General features: G+C 36.8%; 1 long non-coding RNA gene across 1 annotated transcript in view; it reads left to right on the top strand.

Annotated features, from left to right (window-relative positions):
- Positions 1-23,174, top strand: part of LOC122800618 — a 269,203-nt gene extending 246,029 nt beyond the window's left edge. The window contains exon 2 of the long non-coding RNA XR_006364624.1: positions 21,558-23,174. This is a non-coding gene — a long non-coding RNA (uncharacterized LOC122800618). The remainder of the gene's footprint in view (positions 1-21,557) is intronic.
- Positions 23,175-25,363: the final 2,189 nt, after the last annotated feature.

Below are 25,363 nucleotides of genomic sequence, written 5' to 3'. Positions count from 1 at the left end.
TTGAATCTTTCTAACAAGGTACTGTTTTCAACTGAGTTGACTCTTTTACAGCGAGGCCTCAGCTTTATACCAACTGAAAGGTCTGAGCTATCAGATGTGTTTATTAATCTACGACTTTTTGCCAGGAATATTGCATTGCAACTTTATTTTAAGGAAAATTCTATTGAAAGTAGTGTCAATAAGCTTTTTAAGAAACTGAGTGTATTTCAGCCTATATTAGACCCAGTTTTGAATGCGTTTGTAAACAAATGTGAACAGGATGTGTCCAAGTTATTTTCAAATATGTCAGGCGCTATAGAAGGGCTTGTTTTCTACAATTTAAGCAGTGAAGAGAAATGTGCACTTAAGAGCATGCAAGATGATGGTAGTATTATCATCAAAAGCGCTGACAAGAGGGGGGGAGGGATTGTAGTGATAGATCGTGAATTTTATGTTAATTCTCTGATGTCAATGTTACAGGATGTTACAGTTTATGAAAGAGTAGAACATGACTTTATTTGGGGCATACAATGTGCTATTTATTTCACTATATGTGATTGTCTGCAAAACGTTTTGATAACTGAAGAGTTGTCCAATTACTTGAATGTAGAACATCTGGTTATTCCCATTTTTCAAGGACTCCCCAAGGTTCACAAAGATGCTTTTAAACCCCCCCGTTCAGACCCATAGTGTCTGGTAGGAAATGGCTGACTGAACCATTTTCTATTTATGTTGACAAGCAACTACATCCAGTACTATTGAGAGCAAATACTGTATTACAAGACACTAAACATTTATTGCATGATTTGTTTATTTTTGCACAACAGAACAACAATATTCTTAATGATTGTTTTTAGTAACACTCGATGTGGGGTCTTTGTTCACCTATATACCGAATGTTGAGGGTATAAACATGGCGAAACAATATTTGATTGTTCACAGTGGTTATGATGTGAAACAAGTTGATTTGGTTTGTTTATTTATAGAAGTTATTCTTGAAAACAATGTTTTTATGTTTCAGGATAAGTATTTTTTGCTGAAAAAATGCATAGCTATGGGCATTTCATGTGCCAATAGCTACGCCAATATGGTTTTGGCTCAATAAGAACAATTTATATTTAACAGTCATCATGCAAAATTTGTCTTGTTCTACAGGAGATTTGTGGATGATGTGATATTTGGGGTGGTTATGCATCAGTCTTGGGTGAGTTCCTTGAGTATGTGAACACTACTACATCTTTTCTAAGGTTCACATCTTTTACATCAGTTGATGAGGTGACGTTTTTAGATGTGAAGCTTGTTAAAAATGCGTTGGGCAACTTGGTAACCAGGCTTTACAGGAAACCATGTAAGAAGAATGCAGTATTGCAGTGCAGCAGCATGCATCCACCGCATGTATATAACAATATTTTGAGAGGCCAGGGTATGAGGATGTCATGGTTAAATAACACAGACGAAGGGTTCTTGGGTGACCTTGTGACACTCTCCAATGATTTTTTGGAGAGGGGTTATAGTTACAAAGAAGTAGAGGGGATGACTAGAGGAAGGTACTTAGGAGAGATAGAGGGTTCTATATCATTTCATTAAAGCTTAATTCACTGACACATATTCACTGAAAGCTCACTTCACTGAAAACCCAATTCACTGAAAGCTCACTTCACTGAAAACCCATTTCACTGAAACTCATTTCATTGAAAGGTATATATGGCCAATTCCCCACTGTGGTTCGATCCTGTAGTTAGTATATAAAGTAAGGGGGGTGTGGGGTCAAAGCCCTCCACAAAAATTGGCTATATGTTGTCTTCTGGATGAATTCTTTCATTACACTTGTAAGTATCCATCTATATGCTTTAAAATATTTACAATATGTGGGGGCCTATGCCCCCTCACCCCCCAATGTGGGGGGCTGTGCACCTCACACCCTCCTTACTTTATATACTAACTCCAGGATCACTCCATAGTTGGGAAAAGGCCATATATACCTTTCAACGAAATTAGTTTCAGTGAAATGGGTTTTCAGTGAATTGAGCTTTCAGTGAATATGTGTCAATGAATTAAGCTTCAATGAAATGAGTTTTCAATTAAATTATATAGACCCGAGATAGAGCTGTACCATATTTCTCAGAAGACAGACATGATGTAGGACCCATTGTTTCTAGTAGGAGACGGACTCCCCTGACTCTGTCCTCTGCTAGTGACATTAGACATATTAAAGATGTCATTTTTTTCCAACTGGGGTATCCTGACCTCAGATGATCGCATAAAAGAATTAGTGGGTGAGAGACTCACATTCTGTTGTAAAAACAAAAAGTCTCTAAAGCAACGTCTGTGCTACAAGGACCATAAGAAGGCCGTAGTTACTAGACAGGCCCCTATGGGGACTCGCCCTTGTGGGCGTTGTAAGTTTTGTTGTCATATAGATACATCATGTAAGTTTAAACACCCTGTTTCTAAACAGATTTTTTCTTTTAGAGTCACTGCGAATTGCAGAACCAAGAACTTGGTTTATCTTGCTACTTGTAAAGAGTTTTTATTGGGGAAAGACCAGTAGGATGTTCTATGAAAGGATCAGGGAACACACTTATACGATCAGGAAAGGTGATTCTACTAATGCTTTTGCAAAACATGTTTTTGAGTTTGGCTTTACACATAGTTTTGGTTTTAAAGCAGTAGAAGTTATATCTGAGGACTCACAGGGGGAGAGACCTCAGGAATTTTACTGAGGAGAGAGAGTTGCATTGGATTTTAAAGCTTTTAGATGACAAGAAACCTGGACTCAATGACAAGGTTTCTTTAAAACCTGTGCTGAAGTCCAAGGATTTGCCTAGATAATTATTGCCTTCACCTGATAGGTTAATTATTTTAAATTGTATATAATGTAGTTTAGATATGTGAAATGTTTGTCTGAAGAAGCACTTTGTGCAAAAGCACTCACCTGTTTTATATCTGCTACTTTGTGGTTTTATTAAAGGACTTTACTTCAGCTTTGTTGGACTGCGGTGGTGGTGCTGTGGTAGTGTTGTCGCCTCACAGTAAGACGTTGTCCTGTTTGATTCTCCGCTAGAGCGTCTTCTGTGTGGAGACATGCATGAATGGGTGTACCTTCATTGAAGGTTGTGCATCAGGGCTGGCAACTCGGCACGTAAAAATCTACTGCCAATCATTAGCGGATCGGAGTTCCGCTGTGGCGACCCCTAACCGGGAAAAGCCGAAAGACACAACTTCAGCTTTGTTACTGGGATTTCATTCATTTTTTGCTAAGATGCATCTCTTAGTTTGATAACTTTTGGATACTTTGAATAATAGTCACACAGATGACATACTAACTACTCTTGAATCAAAACCAGTCATTAGCTACTTTACTTCATAGCCCGTGTGGGTATTTCATCAAGTATCACAATGTCTTTTGTGTTGCTTTTGTGAAACATATCAGATCTGACATTTTTTTGCTATAAGCTCTATTTGATGAGACATACCATCCCAAAACATTATGTCACATGCCCTTTCATTACAACTGACAGTGCCTGAGTGCACTTTATGGAGTCTTTAAAACATTTTGTTACATAGCTAGTTTGGTACAATCACTTTGCTGGATTTAAACAACAGTTCTTTTGACAAAGGAATCTCTTCACAAAAACTGTAGTACATTTGGACCTGCGATAAAACTTTTTTCATCTGGTCATACTAACAGAACTATATGTTTAACATTTGTAGTTCCATGCCTTGTTTATTCGTGTAGGTAGCTATCACACAGCTGACATGTCACAAGCCATTCCAAATTCAGAATATAGATGTTTTTGAAAGAATACCATTATGGGGCAGTTGTAGCCATGAAATTACTCATTTGCCATATAAGAGACTATTTTGAGTTCAAATCCAAGAAATTTTTATTGTCTAGTTTGACATACATTTTCAACAGATTAGCAATATGCTTTTGCTTATCAGGTTTATACACAACAGTCAGATCAAATCCTTCCAATGACACTAGCATTCTCTGGAGCTACAGAGGTGCTTTGGGCAATGGCTTAGGAAATCTGCTTTGCAGTTGCTTGTGATATACCACTGAACTGTCTTTGAAGAATGTCCCTGATTTTGCCTCCTGTTTTTGCCCTGTCCCCCATTAAATGTTTGATTTTCTGGTAAATCACCAAAGGTTACAATAAATCCATTATACCCGACAGTATCATTTCATACATTATATTGATCAGAAAATGCATGTTGATGCATTTCATGTTTTATAAATCTTCTACGTGAATTAGAGTAATATTTACAAATTGTCCCTGATTCAGGCCCCCCCCCACTATTTTTGGCTTTGTCCAGAATTATCAAGCAAAGTTGAGATATGCCTTGAGGTGACATTCTATGCAGACTTGTCTACCATAAATATATTCAGAAAATTTGTTGTGTCAGTAAACTATAGCCATTTCTTTTCAATATCAACATAATGAATCTAAGTATTCTTCAGTGCCGTAAAGCCATAAGTGACAGATTGCCCCTGCTGCAGAAGCACTTCTCCAATGCTGGACTGGCTAGCATCAAACTGCAGGACTACTGGTATGTGAAAAAATTACATTGGTTCTGCTTGCTTGCTGTGGGATGGATTTGAAATGTTCTTAAGACACTCAGTCTTGCTGGCTGGATTCTGCTAAAATTCAAAGTCTGGTTATATTTGCATTTACAGTCTGTTGCATACAGAAACTTGCAGAATATACACTGATGAGAGAATATACTTTGCAGCATCAACTTTAGAGAGCAGTAACAAATAACTTTTTATAATAAACCAAACGGAACCACGTTGCAGTTTAAAGTACTGTTCCAACTTTACTTCTCATATAGTACAGATGATGTGAGAGATATAACATTTACCTTAGGACAAATGAGTCCCTGCCATACCTCTAACATAACTGGATTTATACAGCTCTTTATATACAGTTTTAGTCCTCTTGGTATTCTATTTTGGAGAATTGCTTATCCTGTAGAAACAATACTAAGCTTCCTTGTTTAACAATGTCTTGTAAGAGACCAGCTTTTCTGACAGTTTGAATATCCTGTAACAGTGTCCTGATGTCCATGTAGAAAAACATATTTTTGAGGAAACACATTGTTCTGTATTCTATTTGGATCTGTGTATAAGAACATCTGTTCTTGTGCCAATGCTGATAAGCATATCCTGTTTTTTATGCAGAAAAACATATTTTTGAGAAAACACATTGTCAGAGATCAGCTTTTCTGACAGTGTGAACATCCTGTATTTTATTTGGATCTTTGTATAAAAACATCTGACCTTGTGCCATATCCTGTTTTCCATGCAGAAAAACATATTTTTGAGAAAACACATTGTCACAGTGTCATAAACATATCCTGTTGTTTTAGGAAACATATTGTGTCCATCCTGTTATTTTAGGAAACATATTGTGTCCATTTTTATATGCAGAAAAACATGTCAGTGTTCTTTAAAAGCAGATTTTGCATTTTTGCTCTTGCATACATCCTGTTTTTAAGTCTGTAAGGGAAAATGTCCATTCTTTAAAAGCAGATTTTGTATTTTTGCTCTTGCATACATCCTGTTTTTAAGTCTGTAAGGGAAAAATGTCCATTCAGCAGATTCCTTTTCCAAGCCATGGTCATTTAGTATGACTGCTGATCACATATTACTAAACTCTGTTTCTGCATTTAAGCAAGCTTTTTCTTTCAGCATATTTACAACATAATTAATTCCAGCATTATATTAATAAAATCTAACAATATCCTCTGTTTTTAAACATACTCAAAACATTTTATATAGAAAACACATTAAGAAACAAACCTTTAGTTTGATACAACAAATCAAAATGCAATTTTACATAGTTAATACAATGATATTAAAGTATTACTACCAAAACTGAATGTATTTAACAACTTTTTCTTTTGCAGACCATTCTGTGAAAATATTTTTTATCAGTTATGAGCTGTGTCTGCTTTAATGTTATTTTTTTTAACTTGATCAATTTATTCTTTTGCAATCACAGAATTTAATTTATGACTTAGAACTGTTCCATTAACTCTTTGCAACTGTTGAATTAACTATAAGAGACAATAACTATGTGCTACTACAAGCATTTATACACTGCTGAAAATACACAGTTTTAATGTCATTTTAACCATCACATTGTGTTCATGTCTCTGAACTGCTCAATAACATCTTGGTAAAATACTGAACTGGGCTTAGATAATAAATATTTGAAAGCAATTATTTTACTGGGGTAAAACCAGTGATATTACAACTTGACAAATTACTTTTGAACTTATTACGATGTATCCTGTACAGTATGTATTTACACAGACTGTTTGCTATTTATGCATTTCGATTTACTAGGTATACTGGACCCACTTTTTTAAAACATGTTTTTTCACACATATTTATTACTAGACATTCATTTAATTTGTACTGAATTTTTCTGCATTTGTACATACAAAGACTATCATTTGTACTTAAATGTTCTACATTTGTACATACAAAGACTGCAAAGTACATTTAGTCTAATCTTACAAATTTAATAACATTAATATTAAGCAAAATCTTGGAAAATGTTTATGTCTCTTTAGAAATATCTAGTGGAATTGGCACCAAATGCATATGTCCTGTTATTTTAAACTACATACTCAGCAATTAAAAATATTCATGCTTTTTTATACCAACATTGTTTTGTCAAAAACATATTGAAATAGTGACCATTCTTGCTATTAGAAACATTTATGCATTTTGCATATCTTTATTTTCTCTTGTATAGCTTTAATAAAGCAATTTTAAATCATCTCTTGTTTTTTAACCCATCTCTTGTATAGCTTTACAATTTAACAGGTTGTAAATACAATTTAATTCTAAACAATACAATAATAACCATTATGATAGCTATTAACAACTTGTAAAATATCTTATCCTGCCAGGTTTAATCCAGTTTACCAGTATTTCTAATACACTAATACCTGTTTTTCGACTTGTAAAATATCTTATCCTGTCAGGTTTAATCCAGTTTACCAGTATTTCTAATACACTAATACCTGTTTTCCCCCCATAAAAGAGTATTGTCAAGAAGGAATGAGATATCTTTTCCTCTAGCTTTATTTTAGACCCTTGTTGTTTATTTTTTCTGTAGTTTTATTTCAGACCCTTGTTGTTTATTTTTTTCTGTAGCTTTATTTCAGACCCTTGTTGTTTATTTTTTCTGTAGCTTTATTTCAGACCCTTGTTGTTTATTTTTTCTGTAGCTTTATTTCAGACCCTTGTTGTTTATTTTTTCTGTAGCTTTATTTCAGACCCTTGTTGTTTATTTTTTCTGTAGCTTTATTTCAGACCCTTGTTGTTTATTTTTTCTGTAGCTTTATTTCAGACCCTTGTTGTTTATTTTTTCTGTAGCTTTTGTGCAGTACTGCTTATACAGTCAGTGTAAAACTGAGAAAGTGCCCCTCCCTCTTATACAGTCAGTGTAAAACTGAGAAAGTACCCCTCCCCCTGTAGTACTGCAGCACTGTTTACCTGCCCTATGCTGTGAGAATAGAATGTATGTCAGCCCAACACTTTGGTTATACATTTATTTTATTAGGTTACTAAATAAAGCTTTCACTGTATATTACCTGTAGTAGGTATTTACACCCTCCTGCACAATTGATTTGAACTGTATATATACTATAGCCCATTTGCTGGCTGTACTTGATGCAACTGAGTTTTTTTTTCTTCTCTTTTAACATTTACTTGCAAACAGATTATAAGTGACATCTATGCACAATTGTGACTTTATTATAATTAGCAAATAGTGTTGCCTGTAAACATTTTAATAATTATGTTTTAATAACAATGATGCTTTAGAAAAACTCAAGCTACTTGCCTGGCAATCAGTCTTGTTGTTTATCTTATCTTTCCAACATTTCCTGTAACTATTCATTCAGTCTAGGAAGGTCAGAGCTCACATTTCATACTCTGTAAACTATAGTTAATTCTTTTAGCATTTTTCCTTTAATGTGATTGTGATTTGCATAACTATGCATTTATACTACATTACAATTAGATGGATTTCAGTATTTTTTATTTTTATTTAACTATTTAACTGTCCCGCCATTAATTTTACAAAAACTGTTTGAATAATACCATCTGTGATTTTATTTATTTTTAAAATTCAGAACTTTAACTGTTTGGTGTTACTATACAATTATAACATATGTTTATTTATATTTGCTGTTGTCTACCTTTTGCTTTTGTGCATTGTAAACAAATGTTCTCTAGATGAAAAGAACACACATGCATGTCTGTCTTGTATATGTATATCTTTATACAAGCATGTCATGTCTTGTGACTTTAAATTTTATTTAATTTTATACACTAGAACAGTTTTGTTTACCTTTTGACTATGCTAATGAATGGCATTCATATGCTTTACTTTACTGTAGTACTGATAGATGTCTTGCTTTAACTGAATGAAAGTAAAACATTTAAAAATGATTTGTCCAGACATCAGATCCTACCATCCTACCATGTATGTTTAACCATTTTCAAAACATAAACATATTATAAAATATATTTGTTTTGCACAGATTAGCTGTGTATGCAGGAAGTTCCCAGTCTCTGTCAGTTCAGCTAATTTATTTCCTTTATCCTGCAACTTCTGTTGAATTTCCAGTAATGTTGCATGGTCTTTCTGACATTCTTTAGTAAGCTGTTCTGCTGAATTTGAAACTCCTATGCACTTTTGAAAAGATGTATGTATAACTTGTCTAAGCTTCCTGAACTCATTATGTCTGTCTTTTAGAAGTTTACTACATTCCTTTGTAACAAAATGTACTAGGGGTTCTATCAGTAACTGATTTGACTCACATGTGGTGACAGGACATAACTGTTCAATATCAGAATGTAATGGAAACACTTTACCCTTAGTTAATTCTTTATCATGAACAGATCTGTCTTTACAGTCTATTTTTTAGCAATATGATGCAATATTATTTTATGGCATAATACACAAAATGCAGTTTTTGTTGAAGCACACACTAAACATTTGTCATTTTCACATGGTTTTCTTTGAGATACCAGTCAAATATTGTCATACATTTGCATAATGCCTTACTATCAACCTGCCCTAATAAGGTTTTACATTTACTAATGTGCTGTGTATACCAACATAGCGATTTACTAAAGTTTGGTTTACTCCTGCATGAATTATAAATAATATCCATACTGTCTAATATACAAACTGTCTATGAATAAACTATCTTAAGAATATACAAACTGTTAACATCATCCACACTAAATATGTGACACAGAAAATAGTCTTACCAGTTAGCAAGAAAACAGGTGATCAAGCTGTTATTGCAGATGGCTAGAAATTTTTCAGAGTCACTTGAGAAGCTGGTGAAGCACAACAGGCAGCGGACTACTGTGCTAGTGGACATTCACCTTTTCTTGAAGAATTTATGGCACTGCGAATTTCTTGAACTAGTCTCTTGTAGACGCCTAAAAACTTTACTACTGCAAGCTGCATAAACTGGAATACTTCTGTTTAGGATTTACACAAAATGTTAGTTACTGCAATTTGACTGAAGTGACCCTCTGCAGGGCTTACCATCACTCCTCCTGTGTTTGAATTGCAGATTGTAGGTTCAAATGCAGGCTAGCTTGCCATTGAAAAAATTACATTGGTTCTGCTTGCTTGCTGTGGGATGGATTTGAAACGTTCTTAAGACACTCAGTCTTGCTGGCTGGATTCTGCTAAAATTCAAAGTCTGGTTATATTTGCATTTACAGTCTGTTGCATACAGAGACTTGCAGAATATACACTGATGAGAGAATATACTTTGCAGCATCAACTTTAGAGAGCAGTAACAAATAACTTTTTATAATAAACCAAACAGAACCACGTTGCAGTTTAAAGTACTGTTCCAACTTTACTTCTCATATAGTACAGATGATGTGAGAGATATAACATTTACCTTAGGACAAATGAGTCCCTACCATACCTCTAACATAACTGGATTTATACAGCTCTTTATATACAGTTTTAGTCCTCTTGGTATTCTATTTTGGAGAATTGCTTATCCTGTAGAAACAATACTAAGCTTCCTTGTTTAACAATGTCTTGTAAGAGACCAGCTTTTCTGACAGTGTGAATATCCTGTAACAGTGTCCTGATGTCCATGTAGAAAAACATATTTTTGAGGAAACACATTGTTCTGTATTCTATTTGGATCTGTGTATAAGAACATCTGTTCTTGTGCCAATGCTGATAAGCATATCCTATTTTTTATGCAGAAAAACATATTTTTGAGAAAACACATTGTCAGAGATCAGCTTTTCTGACAAGTGTGAACATCCTGTATTTTATTTGGATCTTTGTATAAAAACATCTGTTCTTGTGCCATATCCTGTTTTCCATGCAGAAAAACATATTTTTGAGAAAACACATTGTCATAGTGTCATAAACATATCCTGTTGTTTTAGGAAACATATTGTGTCCATCCTGTTATTTTAGGAAACATATTGTGTCCATTTTTTTATATGCAGAAAAACATGTCAGTGTTCTTTAAAAGCAGATTTTGCATTTTTGCTCTTGCATACATCCTGTTTTTAAGTCTGTAAGGGAAAATGTCCATTCTTTAAAAGCAGATTTTGTATTTTTGCTCTTGCATACATCCTGTTTTTAAGTCTGTAAGGGAAAATGTCCATTCAGCAGATTCCTTTTCCAAGCCATGGTCATTTAGTATGACTGCTGATCACATATTACTAAACTCTGTTTCTGCATTTCAGCATATTTACAACATAATTAATTTCAGCATTATATTAATAAAATCTAACAGTATGGTCTTATCATAATATCTCAATGAGGAAAGGTTAGGCACCAGTATTTTTTGGGGGAAGCAAAATACTTATTATTTATTGTGGCTGTTCCCAATGCCATAGGGTGTCATTTTTAGCAGCCAGCTTACTTAATAGTATTGTTGCTTCAGAATTATCTTGAATTAGGATCAGTATTGTACAACACACAAAAATGTCAGCAGTAAATGCTTAGCAGAAGGACACTCCATGTGCGTAATTGCCTTTACTTTTTCTTGATCACGTTGAATGCCTTGGCTAGTTAACAAACATCCTATGTACTTAATATTAGCTCTATATATCGGACATTTTTCTGTATTTAATTTTAAGTCAATTATTCTCAATCAGATGAGCAACCATTTTAGTCTCATGTTATGCTGTTTTTGATTCATCCCACATGAGGATACCATCTGTAGTGTTCACATCACCCTGTAATTCTTCTGTGATCTGTACCACAAACTTCTGCAATAACTGTGGGACTGAAGAAATTCCAAATAGCACAAACAGAAATCTGTATTTCCCTAGTGATGTATTGATAGAGAGAACAGAGCTCTTTTCAGACTATCTGGAAATATACAGAGCTAAGATTATTTTTTTGGTTCTTCAGAATTGTGTACTGTAAATTGTTGCTGGACTAATTTTATTCAGAGTTGTGCAGTGTTATTTTTGATTCACTGTATAGTTTTTCAGATCTCTGCTGAAAGTGTTTGTCCCACTTCCCCCTATTTTCTGCTGTGTCTTAAGTTCGGACCATCTGAAGGATTACTTGCATAATAATAGACATTGTTAGTTAACAGCCTGCATATCATTGCTGGAACCTGTGTCTAACAGAGCTCTTTTCAAACTGTCTGGAAATATACAGAGCTAAGTATATTTTTTGGTTCTTCAGAATTGTGTACTGTAAATTGTTGCTGGACTCATTTTATTCAGAGTTGTGTACTGTTATTTTTGATTCTCTGTATAGTTTTTCAGATCTCTGCTGAAAGTGTTTTGTCCCACCTCTCCATATTTTCTGCTGTGTCTTAAGTTCTGACTCTCCGAAGGATTACTTGCATAATAATAGACCCTGTTAGTTAACAGCCTGCATATCATTGCTGGAACCTGTGTCTAACAGAGCTCTTTTCAAACTGTCTGGAAATATACAGAGCTAAGTATATTTTTTCTTCTTCAGAATTGTGTACTGTAAATTGCTGCTGGACTAATTTTATTCCGAGGTGTGCACTGTTATTTTTGATTCGCTGTATAGTTTTTCAGATCTCTGCTGAAAGTGTTTTGTCCCAACTCCCCCCTATTTTCTGCTGAAAGTGTTTTGTCCCAACCCTCCCTATTTTCTGCTGTGTCTTAAGTTGGTATAACTGTTTTTTACAGCTTGTGTCATCTGACTATCTGAAGGATTACTTGCATAATAATAGACCCTGTTAGTTAACAGCCTGCATATCATTGCTGGAACCTGTGTCTAACAGAGCTCTTTTCAAACTATCTGGAAATATTCAGAGCTAAGTATATTTTTTGGTTCTTCAGAATTGTGTACTGTAAATTGTTGCTGGGCTAATTTTATTCAGAGTTGTGCACTGTTATTTTTGATTCACTGTATAGTTTTTCAGATCTCTGCTGAAAGTGTGTTTTCCCCACCCTGCCTATTTCTGGTTTGTTGTTTAAATTTGGTGGAATTTGGAGTTGCTTGCCCCACTGTAGATTTGATCTGGGACACTCCCCCCAGTCCCATCTCTTTACCACATTCTACCCAATACACTCCTTCTGCACTTGTTTTAGTCATTTTTAATTTAATTGCATTTTTTTAAACTGTGTTTGGTCTAATATTGCTAGATACTCAAGTGTGCTAGCTTGCACTGCATTTGAATTGCTTTTACTGCTGTTTTAGCTACTTTTCTGTAAAAAAAAAACTTTAAGCCTGTTTCCTTCCTTTCCTGTAACTAGTGTAGTCCAGATATAGATTTGACTGTATGTAAGCTTCTGAGTCCTCCAAGCCTTTCTGTGTTGGAGGGAAGCCTTCTAGCTTGTCAGTGGGAGTGGTAAGCACTAGGTAACCTGTCTAACATAGAGGGAGTAGTTCTGGCCAATAAATTGTAGTTATTGGCCATCCAGGCAATCTTTTCCATCTCTCTCAACTTTCTGATTTGAAAGCCCACATTTGCAATTGTTTCTTTCCTGTAACTATTCTAGTGCAGATACAAATTCTTAGTTTTAGCACTTGAATTTGCTTATTCGTGCTCAGCACTTGTTCAGAACTTGTAAGCACTAAATAAGCTACTAATTACTACAGCACTCAACCTGCCTCAGTACCTAGTGGAAAACAGTTTTTGCACTTACTTTCCTCACTTGCTTAGAGAAAAACAGTTCTTGTACTCACTTTCCTCACTTATCTAGAGGAAAATAGTTTTTTATTCAGGCATGTCCAAGGGTCAGCTCCCAGTGTTCTCTCCTGTCTATCTGATGAATCTGGGCATCTTGGGACAATGTAGAAATTGCCTCATGTACACAGACAACCCTCTCCTCCTACCACCTAACACTACAACCTGTGAGAGATGCACTTATCTAGCCAAACTGGAGGTAAAGCTCTTTCCAACTAAGACTGAACTTGACATTCAAGAGGAGAAGATAAACACTTGCGCCACACCACACCACACCACACTTATCACATAGTCTCACTAAATCTACACCACAAAAATCCACACATAGAAACAGAAAACAATTCGCAGGGGCTCTCAATAATAATCTGCTCAAGCAACAAAGACCTCCAAAAATAGAAACGCAAGCAACTTCCACCCCCCAACAGAACCCAAATGACACATAACCCACAGACTCAGTGTGCCACTCAATCACAGCCAATAAGGCAAAACAACTTATCCAACGCACTAGTCATAGGTGACTCTATAGTGAGGCACACTGATATCCCACTCACCAGACTAAACAAAGAGAAGGTTACTGTCAGCTGCCTGTCAGGTGCCAGGATCTGCCACATAACCCACGCACTCAGGTCACTCCACAACAAGTACAAATATGACTCTGTCATTGTCCATGTTAGTATGAACGACCTGAGATGTACCTCCCTGGACTACATGAAAAGAGACATGGAAGAGCTCTCCAATCTTGTAGCCCAGGCAGATATGACCCTAGCCCTGAGTAGCATTCTGCCATCGCCCGGAATGAAAATGCAGTACAAGGACAAAATGATTGACTTCAACAATTGGCTAAGCTTCTGTTATTATTCTAAGGGGATCCAGCATCTGTCTGCTTGGGATGGCATGGTCGACAGACCACGATGCTTTGCCAGAGATGGCCTGCACCTGTCGCCCCTGGGATTCTGGTTACTGGCTAAGGCTCTTGCCACCTCTATAGTGCCTTTTTTAGGCAAGGTTCAAATGACAAATTCACACCGTAACAGGAACAGGCAAGCAAAAACTGAGGGTAATGCTACTCAATGCTAGAAGTCTAAATCTCAAAATGCACTCACCCAAGGCACTCCTTAAAATAGAGAACATCGATATCTGTGCAGTGACTGAGACCTGGTTCAAGGCTCCAGACAGCACCCCTGCACTATCAGGCTATAACTCATACCACACTTTTCGGCCATGTAACCTGGACCGGAACAGCAAAGGTGGAGGTGTGTCCATATTCATTAAGGATATCCACACCTCCAGGCTAGTTGCTCAGCATAATGCATCCAAGGTTATCCAAGTGAAACTAACTCTGGGCAAAACTGCAATCCAAATTGTAGCTTGCTACAGATCTCCCACCATGCCCCAGTATTCCCACTCCTCTTTTCTTGATGTACTGGAAAATATTAGGGTTTAACCAAACACCCTAATAATGGGTGATTTCAACTACCCCACCATTAACTGGGAAAACTACTCGTGTTCCAACTCCTTCACACAACGCTTTCTGGAATTCATAAACTCCAATGCCTTGGATCAACTTATCCACACCCCCACCAGGGGCAACAATATCCTAGACCTAGTCATTACCAACATGAGTGACCGATGTTCCACACCTGAAGTCAACTCCTCGTTGATCCGATCTGTCCATAAGCTAATCACCCTTGATATCCACTACCCGCACCCACCCCCCATTAAGGAAACCATGGTAACACATTTCTCCAAAGCCAACTTCATGCTTCTTAAGACAGAAGTGGTGAACTTCATGACACCCATGCAGATGGACAATACAGTTACAACTGCTGAATCCTACACAAATGCACACTATAAGCACTTACACAAGTGCATGGATCGTGCTATCCCAAACAGAACCAAGATGCTATCCTCCAAAAAAGGAAGCCAATCTGGTGGTCCCCTGCCATAAACAAACTGTACAACAGAAGGAAGAAATTGTTGCAAAAGAGAGTAAAATCCCATGAGTGGAGGAGCTCCCTGGTCAGCCTCAGTAAGAAGCTGAGATCCCTTATAAGATCCTCCAAAGCTAGCTACGAAAACAAAATTGCCACTGATTCTAAGGACAACCACAAAGCATTCTATAGCTATGTCAAGAATCCCAGTGGCAACACCCAGATCTGCTCTGAGTTACAGCACAACGGCACGAAAATTACAGAACCAACTGATATTGCCAACATCCTGGCAGATAGGTTCAGTGCTAACTTTACCCCCACCTCCACCCCTAAAGGGCCCATATCTATACAGGAAGAATGCAGAGTCCCTGTAATCACAACTACGCAGGTAAAAGCTGCACTCTCTAAAGCCAAAAACACAGCATCCATGGGACCGGACAACATCCTAGGCTGCATTTTACATGAACTTCAGAACTAACTGGCTCCCCACCTAAGCACCATGTTCAATCATAGCCTCACATCACACTTTGTGCCCACTGAATGGCTTACAGCAACAGTTATCCCACTCCACAAAGGGGGAGCCACCACTGATCCAGGGAACTATTGCCCTATTAGCCTGATGAGCCTGGTCTGCAAGGCCATGGAATGTATCATCATGGAACTCATAAACAAAGGCATTGCTAACCTCTAAACTGTGGATCCCACCCAGTTTGGGTTTGTGAAAGGCAGATCATGCCTCCTGAACCTGATCGACTTCTTTGAGGCAGTCACCAAAGTCGTAGATGAGGGTAAGGTGGTTCACACAGCCTATCTTGACCTCGCCAAGGCTTTCGACACCATCCCCCATTCTGGAATTTTAGCTAAACTCACTAAACTAGGTATAAATCCTTATGTCACAAGATGGGTTGCCAGCTGGCTCACTGACAGAACCCACACTGTAAAATTTGCACACTCCAAACCTGACCTCAAACCAGTGACAAGTGGAGTACCACAGGGTTCAGTCCTGGGACCTCTCCTGTTTGGTATCTACTTCTCTGAAGTTCAGGCTAACACAGAAGGCCTCTGGCTAACTAAGTTTGCAGATTACTGCAAACTAGAAGCCATAGTCGAGTCCCCAAATGATGTGGAAATCGTACAGTAGGGCCTTGCTCAGAACGATGCCTGGTGTCAGAGCCATGGCCTCAAGCTCAATGCCAAAAAGTGCATTGTCATCCCCTTTGGTAAAAACTCTGTACCCATGAACTACTACATAGACAGCAGTCTACTTAACACCGAATGTGTGATAAGAGACCTTGGGACCCAGGTGGACAGTAGTCTGTCCTTTGATAGTCACATCGCCACAGTAGTCAGGAAGTCCTTCTACGTAGCACACCTCATCATAAAAGGGTTCTCATCCAGGAAAAAAGAGATCATTGATCCCCCTCTACTTGACACTCATTAGACCCATTATAGAGTACAACACCCCTTTCGGAATGTACCTCACAAGACATCTGCAGCAGCTGGAAAGGCCACAGAAGTACCTCACAAAGAGGATTATTGGCCTCAAACAGATGCCCTACACTGACCGTCTCAAAATACTCCAGCTTTACTCCGTAGCATATCACCTACTCCGAGGTGATCTCTGCCTAACATATAAAGCTATGTCAAACCCAGATCTGTTGGACATGCTACACCTAAAGAAATCCCAATCCCTCCGAGCTACACGCTCTAGGGACCTAAACCTTGTCACCACAATAAACAGGACATGCTGGAGGGATAGATTCCTGTTCCAGAGACTTCCCATACTCTGGAACAGGCTATCCATCTATGTCAAGCAAACTTCTTCATTAGCACTCTTCAAGAAAAATCTTGATGAGTGGATGGGAAATAGGAAATACACCCCGGGGATCACTTTTGTGTGTCTTCTTGACAGTGGCACAGGAAAATAACTTTCTTGGGTGACATAAGCCAGGGAACCTTGTTGGCTAGGCTTATGTAGGCCCTCCGACCGATAACATAATACCTACCTATGAACCTATGATACTACTCCAGTAAACAAACAAACTAACTAAATAAATAAAAAGGTAGACAGTCTCATTCTGTCTGGGCCTGACTTAGTCTATCAGAAACTCTGGTTTCCATCTATCACTGAAAAAATATTTGCTTCTGGGCATCACAGAAATAACTTTCTTCCTTCAAAATTGCTCTGTTTACATTTTGTGGGTGAATACTTATCTGGACTGAGTCACCATACTGTCTCCCCACAAAAAAGCTTTGTTTGTTTAGCTATGACTGTTATGCCCTCCATTCACTTAATTTCCTTTGCCTTTATTTTCCTTGCTGCCTGTACTCTTCGAGATGTATAAATGACAGGAATACCCTGCAGGATTATCTGAATACTGTATTGTCCTGGAATACATCCCATGCAGGTAGACAAGTCAAGTATATAATCTATAGGTCCATAGGTGTTTACTAGGCTAACAGCCACAAGGGCATTTTTAAGCCTAGTCATGCATCACAAATCTCTGACAAATTCTGATACCCTTAATAAGTGTAAGCAGGGACCTGGAATCCAGAAACATCAAATGAGACATTAGAGTTTGTGCTCTTGTTTGCATTTTATTTTCCCTCATCACTGCACTCTGCACTTTGCTTGCCAGGCATAGCAGGTTGCACCGCATGATCTGAAACTCTTTTGGGTCACAAATCTGCAAGCAAATGTCTTTGCAAATATGTGAATCACCTGCTTCATGAACATGCAAATCACTGAATTCTCTGATGTGTGAATAACAGTTCTTTGTAAGTCTGTGAATCATTTTGATTAACTGCATAGTGACCTGCTGTGTTCTGCACTTGCATCTTCACACTGCAAATTTACTTTATTCAGCTCAACCATTCACAAGTGAATATACCCAAGATATTTGATTTCTGTATTATCACAATTTGAAATAGTAAACAGATTCATAGGTAAGTACTAGGCAACTAGTCTGCAGTCCATTACACGACTAATGAATAATGCATACTCAAAAGTTCACTCCTTTAATAGAGGACAACAGAAGATAGACCAGAGGAGAGTTTGAGGTTGCCCACCCAACTATCTAGGTTTACCTTGAAAGTAGCAATGGTACTACTCTGCTTGACATGTGTGGACGTTTGTTCTGGGGGGACATGTTGGGATGTGAATCTATAACTCCGTGTCCCATTTATTTGTTGATAAGTGCAGGACTGATTCTACAGCAATTTCCTTGTACCCCCACACCCCAGGAAATGGAGCTGCAGCTCTTTCAGCTGTGTAAAGTATGAATGCATGGGCATCTGCTCAACAGTGTATTTAGGGAAAGCTGGGACATGTAATATGAATTGCCTACACACAAGGCCTTGTTAAGTTTAATTTTGTTGGCTGCCAAAAAAGTAATTACTGAAAATGGAAATCAAAGTCCAAGCAAACTGTATTTAAGTAAGTATTGAATAGTATAAAAAGAGATGGAGAACTGGAAGAGGGAAGAAGCAAATCACATAGAAATAAATGGAATTTAATACATACAGGATAATGCTGAGGAGGAGGATTAAGTTTTAAGGGAAGGCAGGAATTCAGCAATTTATGTAATGTTGGACTGATGATAGTTACAAAGGAAGAAAAGATATGTGATGCACAATGTCTGTAAATGGAAAAATGTTAATATGGTTTGTTTTCTTGTCCATTGATGTATGTTTGTCTATGTTTTAAGTGATAATTTGATAAAGGTGTTTGAAGAATAGTGTATTCAGAGAAGGGATATTGCTGGTCACTTCTCTGAAAAGCCCAGTGCCTTTTCTTCAATGTTGTGTCTTTTTCATTATGACTAGCAAGACGGATCTTGGTAAAGCATTGATGGCTGCTATTATTATTATTATTATTATTATTATTATTATTATTATTATTATTATTATTATTAAATTATCTGCACAAGTTCTCACAGGTGTTTGCATGTGCCTCATTTTCTAATGTTTGTCTTTTTTAATGTCCTGAGTCCCTCTCCACAATGGCTTGTAAATATATTGACCCATTGCAGTTTTGCTGTATAACAGTGCCAGTTTTGACTTTGCACCCTTTTGTTGACTAATATGTGCATGGAACAGTAGTAAATCAACCAGACATTCTGGATTTGCTTGACTGCTTTTTATTGCACTGTTACACAGTCAGGCTGTAGGATATCTCTACCTCTTGTTGCTTAGTGGAGGGCCTGATCAACTATGTTCCTTTATTCTCCTGAGTTAAATGGCAATTATTGCTGTACTATTCAAAATATCTATTGCAAACCCTTAAAACAATTTTTCTAACCTAGTTTTATTTCTTTTTACGATGTCTTATGGTCTTTGCTGCCTCTTTTGGCAGTGCTACACTTGTGCCGGCTGACTGATTCTTGCTAACTGGAGGTGGGACAATTCCTTTGGTCTCTTTGTCTAAGTGCAGTTTGTAAAACTTTTAACACTGTCCTGTGGCATTTCCTCAAACTGTTAAGTAAATTACCTTCAGCTGTAAAGTTTCATGTGAAATCGGACCTATACTTTCCTAAAGAAGCACACATAACCCTCATGTCAGTGTTGCTCAAGTCATTGCTTATTCTTATTAAAGGCTTTAGTGATATTTTTGTCTTAAAACTAAAAAAGTATTTTTTAGTTTTATCTTTATCACATATAGCAGTCACTGAAAACTCACCCTCACCCCTACATTTACGATATTCCTGACTACATGCTACACAAAATCTGCTTTTCTATAAAACATGCAGTTTATATTATGAAATATTTTATACAAATACTATTAAGATCAAAAAATTGTTTTACTTACTTTTACTTTTTTTTCCTTTTAGTGTCTTTCTTAATGACATAAAGTTGGGTGTATGTTTTACAGTCCACCCACAAGTTTAACAAAGTCAACAGAAGTCCAATTTTTCTTACCCACTTTTTCCTGCAAAGCCATATTTCACAAATGTGGTTGATGCTTTAATAATCTCACATTTGTTCTCTAATTTCAGTGTTGCTGGTCTACTTCCTGTTCATCTTCCTCTCCCAATACCAAACTCTGGTTCAAGTCCAAGATACTCACACTTCTTCTAGTCAACTCCCGTGCTTGTTTTTTTCTGTCTCTAAAGTATTTTCCTTTGAAACAGTGAAAAAAGTTTCACTAGCAAAGTCTCTCTGAAAGTTTTATTGTCAGGAAAATGAGAAACAGAGTCTCCTTCTGTTTGATGGTTCACTTATTATTGGATAAACATTAGTATCTTTCTCCTTAGCCTGTTATGCATCAAAAATGCCTTTGATCCCCCAGGAAAAAAATATTCTGAAGACAGCTGGAAATAGTAGCTTGACTCTCCCATCTGCCTCTCGACATTTCCTGATTGTTGGACAAACTGGTTTCTCTTCTGTCTGGTGAGCAGTAAATAATCATTTTTCACAAACTCTGTACTTTCTCCAGTTTTTAATACTTTGCTCTTCTGCCACAGTTTTGTCAGATTAAACTCTTTGTGCTAGTATGATTGCATCTTTACTTCTACAAGTCTTGATTGCTTTCTCACTTTCTCATGGCCATGTTTGGAACATACACTTGATGTGCCCATTCAATTAACAAATCCTGCTGTGGAATACCAACCAGTCCAGTTGCTTATTTGTACTTTCACAAAATTAATACAGTCTGTTCCTTCCAGTTTTTTTCTGCTACAACAGACAATCTCAGTTTTCTTCTGCTTGCCATATCTTCTAACTCTATTTTTGGAACAACTCTTCTTGAAAGGTTTCATACTCAGCCAGCCGTTTCTTCATTTCAACTTATGATTTTTGCAGTTTTTTTTCAGTACATCTAAATAGTTAGTTAAACCTTCTTATTTTTCCAGCCTTTTGTTACTTGAGCTGATGTACTCATTCAATGTTTCATTTATTCTAATCATGCCTGAGTACATTTGATTTATTTTTCCTCTAACTTACTAGAAGACGTCTTTTGTACCAAATCTAGACCTTGAACTGCTTTTTGCTGAACAGCCGCATGATTCTTCCCAGTCAGTGTTTTTTCTTCACCTTTTCTAGCTGATTTTCCTTCAGGTTCTCTAAATTTCTTCTTTATTGTCATCCAGGCAGTGTACTTACTAGCCAGTAACTGAATTTTACTCAAACTGGCAGAATTACTAGCTCTTATTTCTCTGTTTCTTTTTTCACACTGGGGGAACTGAAATTAAGCAGTTGATTTGTGTACACTCAGCTGTCTTGGAAGTCACTTTAGTAATATTTTGGATATAAGTTAGTGGGTGTAAGACCAGGAACATTATTTTCGTAATGTGTTTAATTTATTATATTTGTGTTTTTTTTTCATTCCACTGTTGTTTATTAACTATATTTAATGCTGCAAGTTTTGTTGCTATTCTTAGGATCATTGTTTTGTTTTCTCTGACAATATTTAATAATTTTTGTGTTTGTGCTTAATTACAGAGACAGCACTGTTTCTGAATGAATAGGCGCAAGAATGTTTCTCCAGTAATTTTCTCATACCCTCCACCACAGGAACTGAAATTGCTGCTCAGTCTCAGCTGTATAAGATATAAACATGGACATCTGCTCATCAGTTTTTTTCAGGGAGGGGATATCACTGCACACGCCTCTGAAATGCATCATGTTTTTCCTTCAACAGTGTGTCTTTTTTCAATATGAATAACAAGACAAATCTTAGTAAAGTGTTGATGGCTTTTATTGTTGGTATTAAATTAGCTGCCAAGCTATCTCAGGTGTTTGCATGTGGCTGCTTTTTTTCAAATGTGCTAACCTTTTTGATGCCCTGATTCCCTGACTAGAAAAGGTCCATAACAGTTCTGTGGTCTAACACTGCCTGACCTTGCTCCCTTTGAATAATACACACAGGGAGTAGTAATGATGTAAGCAGCCATTCTTGCATTGTGTTACTGAATCCTACTACACTGTTATACAGTAGTTAAGGTGTAATGTATCTCTGCTTTCACTGCATAGTGAAGGTTACCTGCTTGATTGTATTTCCTTATTCTCTTAAATTCAGTGACAGTGATTGTTCTACTATTCAAAATGTCTGTTGCAAGCACTCACTTTTTAAACTATTTTTCTAAGCAGTACTTCCTAAATCCCCATCTCATATTCATAATATTTAACTGCAAATTTAATATCTCCAAGTGTTAAGCATGCCGTCATCATACCTCTACAATCAGTACCCCCAAGACAGTATCAAACTACAGACCACTTGCAAACCTCTGCCATTATCAAAAATATTGATCAACTTCTTTATAAACAGTTACTCAAATTTATTAAAATATATCCTGTCATCTCATAATGACAGTCTCTACCCTAAATATAGTACATAGATAGCAATATTTGCACTAACCTCCCAAATTTACTCACATATAAAAAAAGGACTAATACATGGTGCTGTCACTCGTTCATTTCATCTCTAACACAAACAATAAGAAGGCTTGGGGTTTTGTTCAAATGCCTTAATACATAGAAACACATCAGGATGGATAGCAGCATCTTTAAATGCAAATGAACTAACAGATAGAGCTTACACACATAGATGTTCACATCTCAAAAGCTAACTACAAAATGGCAGCTGGGTTGCCAGCTGTCCAGAATTAAGGGACACTGTCCAGAAAACAGAAAGAACAGCATATTGCCAGAAAAAAATACCAGGAGATTAATTTTCTTTTAATTAAAAAAAAAAAAAAACTTTTTTATTTATTTTTTTGAAGAACACCCTTTGCGTCTGGTCGCACACAGAAGCAGAAGACAAAAGCAGTCTTCAGCATTTATGTGATTGATTGTTTACGTCTTTGTCTTCCACACGTGTGGAATTTGAATTATTGAAGACATTTCAACTATGAAGTGGACAATGAATGGACATGTTTCAAAAATGGTTCAGGTACTTATGAAATGTTGCAGTTTTACATACTCAGTCCACGGTCTGTTTGCATATATAGAGGAAGTAGAATGTGGAATTCCTAGTTATACAGTAATATTTCAAAGTACTGTCATTGGATATTAAGTAGTTATGTTTAAGTTTCAGGCAATAAAGATACTAGGTCTGAAGGACTCCATGAATATTAAATGTATCCTGAAACAGAAGGCTACTAAATTATGATACTGTTTTTAGTTATGATGCTGTTTTACTCATGTTGTCACTAAGTGATTAAGTAGAATATTTTTGTTGCACTTGATTATGCATTTCAGTATTATTGGTGGGGACATAATCATTTAATGTGATCAAAGAAGTCTTTTAAATGTTTCTTTTTGTGGGTGAATTCATTTTTCATGACAGATGTAGTCGTAGATGTCTGACAAATATTAGTAACTGGTGCTATACAAATGCAATGTATCCAAAAGTACAAGTGTGACAAGCCTGAGGATGCTGTTGTACTAATCAAATCTTGTTGCATCAAATACTGACAGACAATTTAAGCACACCCCTCTCTCTGTAAAGATGATGGATGCCAAACCAGTATTCAGTGGGATCATGTCAGAAGACCATATGATCAATGTGCACATTCATGTATCTGATTTTATGACTGCCTTATAAAACTTCGAGTACTACATACACATGATACTGCATATACATATGTAGGTGCCCCATGTTTTTGTTGAATGCCCATTTCTTCAACAAACACAGGGGGTGTGTGATTTAATGTCAGTGGTACAGATAGCCACGCAGTGGAAATGTTGCTATTGTGTAATGTCAAGACAGGTAAGTGAGGTTGGAGGGGTGAGAGTGTTTCTGCTTGTGTATGTGAGGTAGGGTTAGGATCGGGGATGAGTAAAGGATAGGTGTTATATATCTGTGTGTGAGTTTGTATATTTTAGGGTTAGCATCAAGGTTAGGTTAAGGGATAAGATATAGTATTTATTGTCTGTGTGTCCAAATGTGTATTATGTGTCTGTGTGTCCAAATGTGTCTTGTGTAGTGGCAGTATTACGGGATGGATTTAATGAAGGTAAGGTGTAGGGTTAAGGTTGAAGTAAGGGTCAGGATTATAGGGTTAGCATCCATAACTGGCCAGATGCATATTCTTTGAATGTGGGCTTCAACGCTGTTTCAGTGAATGTGAGTTTCAAAGGCAGAAAGTTCTAATCCTAAATCTGTTTTCATTGTGAGACTATATTACTTTGTTTAGCAAATGTCCATCAGTTTTTGTGCTATAAAATTTGAAATAAAAGTTTTAAATTAAATCCAAATATCTGTAATCATTATAGAAGTAAAGCAAAAAACAGTATGCACACAGAATTTTGAACAGTGTTTATGGCAACTAGGAAGAGATGGAGAAATAGTTAAGTAATGGGACACTGGAATAGCTGTGTGGGAAGGGCCGGGAGTACTAAACTTACATGCATTTTGTTTTTATATACATGTCCAGAATTTCTAACATAAAAAGTTGGCAACCCTAAATGGCAGTCAGGCTTGCACATGCTTAGTATTTATACTCTAGTGCAAGCCCATGGATAGCTTCTTAAAGGTATACACACACTCATTGATCCTGAGGTCCGTATATCAAAAAAGAGCTTTTGAAACTGTTAACTACCAATTATTACTAGATAAATTAACAATGACATATAAAAAATAACCGCATACTTCAGTAATTATTTACATAATAGAACATTTTCTATAGCAGGAGGCAACATCTACTGAAATACTGGAAGTATCATGTGTGTTATTCCTCAAGGTTCTGTCTTAGGCCCACTGCTTATTTCACTATACATAAATAACCTACCTTGAGACTCATCCAGTCTAAACATCACTATGTATGCTGATGATATTATACTTATAACAAGACATGAATATCATTGCATATCATTGCTGGAGCCTTCCTGTGTCCTGACAGAGTGCTCTTCAAACTATCTGGAGATATTCAGAGCTGAGTATATTTTTCTGGAACTTCAGAGTTGTGTACTGGTAATTGTTGTTTGACTAATTTTATATCATTGCTGGCTGACTTCAGAGTTGTGCACTGTTATTTTTGCTTCACTGTGTAGTTTTTTCAGATCTCTGCTGAAGGTGTGGGTATTCTCATACCCACCCTCCCTATTCCTGTGTTGTTGTTTAAATGTTTTGGAGGCTTTTGCAGTTACCCGCCCCCACTGTAGATTTGATCTGGGACACTCCCCCCAGTCCCATCTCTTTACCTCATTCTACCTAATAGACTCCTTCTGCACTTGTTTTTAGTCATTTTTAATTTAATTGCACGTTTTAAACTGTTTGGTCTAACATTGCTACATACTCAAGTGTG

The sequence above is a fragment of the Protopterus annectens genome, chromosome 1.part0, assembly GCF_019279795.1.
Source record: "Protopterus annectens isolate FY-2018-M chromosome 1.part0, PAN1.0, whole genome shotgun sequence".
In the NCBI taxonomy this organism is placed as follows: domain Eukaryota; kingdom Metazoa; phylum Chordata; order Ceratodontiformes; family Protopteridae; genus Protopterus; species Protopterus annectens.
This window is presented reverse-complemented; position numbering and strand designations above follow the sequence as displayed.